The following is an 8,396-nucleotide window of genomic DNA, read 5'->3' on the forward strand; positions in this document are numbered from 1 at the left end:
AATATTGAAATACATACTTTGCATGATGCTCAAAAGTTACTTGGTGATCTGCAATGGCTGCGCCCTATTGTGGGCTTTCCAAATGAGTTGTTAGATGAACTTCAACCTTTACTAAAAGAGACTGACCCAGCACAACCTGTCCATATAACCTCTGAGCAGGTTAAGACACTTCAGCAGATATGAGACTGTGTGACACAGGGCAGTGTCTGGAGACGAGATCTTAAGCTCCCCATACAGCTGACAGTTTGGTGTGGAACTAAATTTTTACTGGGTTCACTTATTCAGCAAAACAGAAAAACGGGGGAGGCGTGGGCCTTAGAATGGATATCTCCTCCACTTCAACAGCATAAAACCCTTCTTCAAAAAATCAAAATTTTGGCTGACCTGCTAAAGAAGGGTTGTGAACGGGCATTACAGATGATGGGAAAGGAGCCTGATCAGATACGGATACCAATGAAGAAAAATACCTTGACCTGGTACCTGGTAAACAGTATGGAATTACAAGAGGCCCTGCTGGGAGCTGGAAGCGTGATTGCCACTGATGATATTCCCAATATACCATTGAACTGGGTAGGGCAGTGGGGTTGGATTCAGTGCCCAAAAAGATCACAGAAGCCCCTGTCGGATGCTATAACAGCCTACATGGATGCAGGAAGAAAATCAAGAACTGCTGCAGTGACCTGGCAGGAAAAGGGACAATGGCACCATCAGATTATTCAGGCTTCCAAGTTGGATACTTTAAAAACAATGGAGCTATTGGCTGTTGTATGGGCCATGATGCATTTTTCGGGGCCCCTCAACATAGTGACAGATTCTTTGTATGTTGCAGGAGTGTGTGAGCAAATAGAGGATGCCTCTATAAAAGAGGTTCAAAACAGGAGGTTACATGAGCTGTTTATTCAATTACAGAGGGTGATTAAGCTGTGAAAACATCTCTTTTCTGTTATCCATATCAGAAGTCACAAATGGGATATTGGTCTGGGAGAGGGTAATGCACGAGCAGATAAGCTAGTCTCAATCACACAAATGACTCCAATTCCCAGGCAGATTATGGCCAGAGAGTCACATTCCATGTTTCACCAAAATGCAAAAGGTCTCCATAGAAAATTTCAGGTATCTATGGACGAGGCACGGGCAATAGTCAAAGCCTGTCCCATATGTAGTCATCATAATGGGGGCTGCAGGTTAGGTCTGAGAGTTAACCCAAGAGGGTTGAATACAAATGAGACCTGGCAAATGGATGTCACACATGTTGCTGAGTTTGATAGGATGAAGTATGTGCATGTTTCTATAGATACCTATAGTCATTTTCTATGGGCCACAGCACAGACTGGTGAGAAAGCTGGACAAGAGGAGAGGCATCTCAGCAGCTGCTTTGCTGTAATGGGAGTGCCACGGTGTATTAAGACAGATAACGGGCCTGCCAACTGCAGAAAAAGAATAAAGCAGTTTATGCAAATGTGGGGAATAGAACATGTGACAGGCATCCCTAATTCCCTGACAGAGCAAGCAATGGTAGAAAGAGCTAATGGTACCTTGAAAAGATATCTAGGTAAATACAAGGATATTAGAGAGCTGCAAGAAAGACTGTTAAGGTGTTTATTTGTTTTGAATCACTTGTGTGGTTTTGGGGAAAGCAAGGTTCCTGTAATTCGCCACTATGTACAGGAGAAAGAAAGTGTAAAGCAAGATGTAAGGGTAAAATACAGAGATCCCAAAATAGAACAATGGCAAGGTCCTGCTAAGGTGTTATATTGGGGCCAAGGATATCTTTGTGTCTCTACCCTACAGGATCCTTATGGGTACCTGCTAAATGGACCTGAGCAGCTGGGTTAGATGGAACCACCAGAACTCCACCAACTGAGCACAGAAGACCGTCAGCAAGTAGAGACGAAGCTGTTGATCATCCTTCAACCAATACTTCCTAAGCTGAAAGGACAGTGTAGTTTGGCTATCGACCGAGCAATTGATAGGTGTAAATCCTTAGATTATATACTAAGCCTGCTTCAAGCGCTTTCTACATTTGAATTTAGAGGGCCTAGGTAACTAGCTTGTACTGATTGTCAAAATAGACAGTGTGCTGCATGGGTATTGTTTTTTTGCGGGGGTTTTCAGCAACCTAAGTGCGTACATCAGACTCAATTACCTGACTTGTGGTGCAGGAGCTGTGAATTTTATTGGCAGTTGGGCTCCTGGCAAGCAGAACTCTGGACCTTTACAGGATTACCTGGCCGCCAAGGGTTACAGTTGTATGAGTCACCAGAATTATTGCATGGTTTAGGTGGGAAATGCAGCATTTAGTTAAACACGCTTTGGGACAGTCCAAGTCGCATATTTTAGAGACTAAGTGTGGTAAGGGTATTCCCCTTTCACAGACAAGTATAATAGGTCCAATTTCTGCAGATCAAGATCCCAACCAAGCATGGGACAATTGTCTGAGAGACCTAAAGAGGTTAAATCTGGGCAGATCAAAGAGAAAGAAGGGGAAAGGAAAGAAGCGACATTCTTAATGACTTGTGGGAAACATGTTTATCTCCCAAATGTCTGGGTGGTTCAAAGCAGCGCCTGGGGAGACCAGGGTGATGTGGCACATTTATGCTGTTACCTTGCTAATCCTCACCCTCTTAGCAGACAGTGCACGTGCTGCCAAAGCAGTGAAAACTCGTCATGCATGGGCCCCACCTCAGCCTAAGACTAACTTTTGGGTCACCCTGGCAAACTTAACTAACCAGGAGGCTATTTGCCTGTCATTATCTTCTCCCGGTAATCCATTTACAACTTGCTTGGTAGGGCTACCAGCAGATCCCTGGCCATGTCCCTCAGGTGTACCCACCTGCAAAACTGACAATCCCAGGACAAGTGTAGATAATTGGGACCAATGGGTTTCTCACTTCCCCATAGCACCACAGGAACCCCAAGAATTGGAGCTGTTAGGTTCAGTGATGGCAGATGCATGTATTAATTTTAACCATAGAAGCCAGCTTTCAGCAAAAAACCATTCCACTATTGTAACTTCCAGCATGGCTGTGTATTGTAATGCAACAGCTTGGTGCAATTATACCACAGGGAAAGTGTCAATCTCATCAAATGACCCTATTCAACTGCCAGAAGGTTACTTCTTAATCTGTGGGGACCGTGCTTGGCCTGGTGTCCCATTGATGCTGCACGGGGGGCCATGTACAATTGGACGGCTGTCTCTACTTACACCCGATACGTCCATGATATTAAACATGAGCCGCTGCTGTCATCGACATAAGAGAATGATCCATGCATTTACTGCTGACTGTAGGGACGATGTAAAATTTTGGTCCCCAGGGGCCATAATGGCAGCATCCTTTCTGACTCCAGGGGTGGCAGCCGCAGGTGCCCATGATACCCTAAATAAGTTGGGATGCTGACTTGCAAAGCAAACCAATGCCACCTCTTTGGCACTTTCTAGCCTTTTGCTTGATGTTGATTCTATTCATCACACAACACTTCAAAATAGAGCTGCGATTGACTTTCTTTTACTTGCACAAGGCCATGGCTGTGAAGAATCTGAGGGCATGTGTTGCATGAATCTTTCTAACCATTCGCAGTCCATCCATGCCCAGCTCGCTGAATTGCAAAGGTTAACTGGAAACTTGCAGGTAGAATCAGGTTTCGGTATTGATGGATGGCTCTCATCGTTAGGCCTGGGATCACGGTTACGTTCTGTTGTTAAAGTTGCCATTATAGTGGGCATTATAGCTCTGTTAGTAGTGTTAATTTTGCCGTGGTTTTGCATGTGCTTACAGAACATGGTGCAAAGGATGATATCTGCTGCATTTAATCAGACTATGCTTGTCCAACAGAAAAATGGGGGAAGTGTGGAGAGCTTTGTGGACAGTTGGTTAGCTGAGAAAGGTCACGTCCACATAATGCCGGTCGTTAAGCTTGAAAGGGACAAGCATAGAAGCCAGTAGTCAGTGTCCAATAACAGGCAAGAACATTGTGCCCTTGGTGCAACATTGGGATAGGGGAGAACATCTTTGGCAGAAATACGAAGAAAAGTTTCAATAAAATATCCACAAGAATGCAGAAGTAGGCATAGTTGCCTGATAAGTAACTAACCAATAGTGAGCTCGCTTTTGCAATATGTATGAAATTCATTAACATTGATATAAAGATGTGTATCTATCAGTAAATTTTGAGATTTGCTGATCACTCATATTGCATTCTGCATTTCTCCCGCCAGTTCCAACAGCTTACAATAGGACACAGCTGGTCCACTGTACCTTGTAAGGCTCCACCAGCAATTTGTCCCTGCACACGTGCTCTGGCTACCTTGATCACCAACTCTTTTGCTGGTTTGGTTAGCTCTGTCAACATGAAATCAGTATCACCTCAGTCTGGCTCTTGACTCTTGATTATGAACTCCAATCTTTTTGCTACTTTGCTAGGGTTTTCTCTATCCATTTTAACTTTTTCCCACCAACTCTTCAGTTCACTAGTAGAAAAGCAGATGTTCACCCACATGGCTTTTCCTGGGGGACTCAAGACTTGCCTTAAGGAGGTGACTAAAGGCAAAGCTTTCTTGGTTTTATTGCTTGGGCTGCTTGTCACTGGGTGTCTCTGAAATTGTCCCCTCACCTGGATTATTCATCTCATCCTCACTGCCATTTGGCTTTCATTCAGGGGGCAGAGTGGTTGCCTGAGGGGGGGTGTACCTGAGCTGGCCTGGGCTAACTCGGCTGTAAGTCTTGGACACCTAGAACACAATCTTCCTGGGGCATTTGAGCCAATTTCAAACATCTCTGCCTTATGCTGAATGCTAAACGACATCTCTTTCTTTTCTGCCTCTTATCTCTTTCCAAAGTTAGGACTAAAGGTCCTGTGGGGCCAAGTCAAAGCCACATTCTTTCTGACACTCAGGTTTATTCTTCAGGGTAAAAAAGATGTCTGCATATATCACAGGATCTCATTTTTCTTCTTGGCTTAAAAATAACATCAACTGTAACAATGGATCATAAAGTTCCATTGGGGGTCACTTTTCACCACTTTCTAATTGATACCAAGCCTACTATTGGGTAAGAGTATTTCATCAGATTACCTTTCCTTGAAAAATTACCCTCCGGGATTCCTGCCAAATCTTTCTCATCTGCTAAATTACATTTTAGTGGACTCTTTTTAATACCATCTTTACTTCTTGTGTTCTTCATTCTTCATGCTATCTAAATTTCCAGACTTAGCAGGATGTATTAGTACTTCTCTTTTCCTTCTCTTTATCCCCTGTGTGCTCCACTTAACACACATGGGCTGACTCTGAATCACCCAGCAACAATTTTTTTTTTATAGTACCTAACAAGCAATGAAAACCAAAGGATTCCATGTGTGGAAAATTGGTATGATTCGTGCTGTAAAATTGAAACCGCAATCAATATTGATACAGCAATTAATAATTGCAAATAATAAAACATTTAAAAGTTGTAATGCCAGAAAAGAAAGAGATAGGAGGGCTTGCACCCCCCCTCCCTGCAGATGTTGAAGGACAGGAGGAAAAAGCAAGAGATAACAGTTACTAAAAATTAACAAAAAGAAGGGACAATCTGGTTGGATCCCAGGAAAATGCCAGCTGTAAGAGATTTATTACTTTGATGCTTAAATGCAGTAATATGTTAGTTCTGGCTTTCATCGTACTGGCTTGATGCGCACGTGTAACCCAAAGGTGAATTAAAGGACATAGATGAAGAATAGAGGCCTTCATCAGTGACGACACCCAAAGACTTGTGTGACCACTAAAATGAGTGGTGGCGCATGCACAGTGAAGGTGGTGATGAGGGCGGAGGTAGAAGTGTGATGAATTGAAAATGGGAGGAGATGACATTGACACATGGCATATAAGGGGGGAATCTTCACTTGGCAAGCTCGTACGTGAGGTGGCAAGAGTCCAAGAGCCCTGCATTCCATACCTCACGGTTATCTTTTGTTTATGCGCTATTATTGGAACCAAATTATCCCTTAGTTTTAGCCCAATTATATTGGTAATATTTCAAGTGTATCCAATTTTATATATTTTCTAAACTTTTTAATTAAAATTGCTGCTACCTCTAATATTGTTTGGTTATTTGATGATGGGATAATTGGGCAAACATAACAATATGGAAGAACAGGCTTGGGAGCCTCCCTCATGGCTGCTTACCACACAGCTCATCTTTGAGACGGGTGCTTCACCTTTTATACCTCTGGGGGTTGCATCAGCCAACCCTGGCCCCTCCCAGAGTCTGTCACTCAACTCTTCTTTGCCGTTTATTGGTGGAGATTGCTTTCCCACAACTTGATTGGTGGGTCAGGTGTTGTCATGCTGGGCCCTCCAGTAGCAATGAGCTTTTTCATTCTCTCTGCTCTGTAGGAGGGGCACACGTACACGCCTTCCTTTTACCTGTCTTAAATAACGCAGGCTGTCCAGTGGTGACAATACAGAGGATGGGGAAAGAGGATTGTGAGGAGAACAGAGGGCATCTAAACAATAAACTACAATAACATATCTATACATCAATAAAGAGCTTCTCTTAATATTCACACAGTATTCATTCCTTAATTGTTAGGGCCAATCATCTCATTATTCATCTAGAACAATTTTTTTTTTTTTACTTTCACATTTTCCTACTGTTATTCCTACTCCCATATCTTTGCGTGAGAGCCCCTTGATTCCAAAATTTTAATAATTCAGAGAGAAGGGGTTTATATTTTCCATTTCCAGAGAAACTCCTTCTTTCTGTAACAGACACCTGTCTTTCAAACCAAGACAGAGCCCCAAAAATCCCACAACGATCTGTGCAACAACATGACCGGGTCCCTCCTTCTGAGCCAAACAGGGCAGAGCTGAACAAACAAAAACCATTTCTCCTGGTTTAATGAAAAAGCTGCGTTTTGAGTCCCATAAGAGGGACAGTGATTCTGTGCCCCCTGGTACTGGGGGAGGGAATGGGGAGCTCCTGGGGGTACTGGGAGCACTGGATCAGGGAGCTCTGGGCAGCCCCACATGGGACCCCACACTCATTCCCCCACCTCGTGGCAGGGTGGGCATCCATGGAGCTGGGGGGCGGACACACAGTGGGAGGTGCCCTCAGGCAGGGATCTCCAGTGCCCCCTGTGCCCCCAGTGTCACAGCATGTTCTCGTAGATGTCACTGGAGTCCTGCTGTTGCCCATGGGGTCCTGGCAGCTCTGCATTGGTCACCTGGGGGGTTGTGGCACAGGGGGGCACTGCAAGAGACACCGGTTGGGGGAACCTGGATGGGAGGTGACATCCCTAGGGGGACATGTCCCTGTCCCCCCACCTGTACTCACCCCCTGCCTTCTTGTTTCGCATGACCTGGCTGTATAGCACCTCCCCTGCCTCTGGAGGGGCCGAGGGCACTGGACGGCCCCTGCAAGGATAAGGGGGCGTCTGTGGGCGTGTGGGGGGTCGTAATGAACATAAAATGGGGGTTCAGGCCTGGACCCCCCACTCACCTTTCCTGCTGTTTCCTGAGGGCTGCACAGGAAAGGGGAGAGGGGTGACTGTGGAGTCCTCAGGGCCCCTGAACACCCTTGAGACCTCTGACTGCCCCCAGGAGCCTTGTGCATCCCTGAAGCCCCTAATGAGCCTTGAATCACCCACTGAATCCACTGACACCCCAAACTCCTCCAAACCCCTGATAGAACCCCCAACCTCCCTGCACAACCCTGCAGGACCTTCCCAAATCCCCCAGGACCTCCAGGTGAGATCACTAGGGATTCAGCTTCACCCAAGTCAGGAGCTGTTGGTGCCACCCTGTGGACCTCAAACTCTGTGGGGGTTTCACCTCAATCTCTGGGACCCCCATTCCCTCCATTGTCACCCACCCAGGTGGTGCCACCAGTGCCAGCCTCCGATGACAGCCAGGAGCAGAACCAGGAACAGGAGGGACCCGCAGACCCCTGAGGCCACTGCTGGGGACAGAGAGAGACACATCAGGGTCACCCAGAACCCCGGGGGTCCTGAAGTCCCCATGTGACCCTGTGTGACCCTACCTGTTCCCTGTTCCTGTGTTGTCACCTCCAGGGCCAGCTCTGAACTGAGTGCCTGGTGCCCGTCCAGCTGGTTGGTGACCACGCACTGGTAGGTGCCCGAATGTCCCGCATCGACAGCCCTGAGCTCCAGGAGGGGACCTTGGGCCACCTCCTGCCCATTGTGCAGCCAGGTGAAGGTGAGAGGGGCTGAGCCCACCTGCACCGAGCACCGCAGGGTCACGTTGTCTCCTGAGCGCACCAGGTGTGACAGGGGACTGAGGGTGATGGTGGCATTGGCCACAGGCACTGCAGGGACACAGACAGGGCTGGCACCTGGTGAGGTAGATGGGGGTGCCATGGGTGGGTCACCCCCAGTCTTAGGGTCCCACTCACAAAGGACAG

The sequence above is a fragment of the Zonotrichia albicollis genome, chromosome 7 (genome assembly GCF_047830755.1).
Source record: "Zonotrichia albicollis isolate bZonAlb1 chromosome 7, bZonAlb1.hap1, whole genome shotgun sequence".
Classification (NCBI taxonomy): domain Eukaryota; kingdom Metazoa; phylum Chordata; class Aves; order Passeriformes; family Passerellidae; genus Zonotrichia; species Zonotrichia albicollis.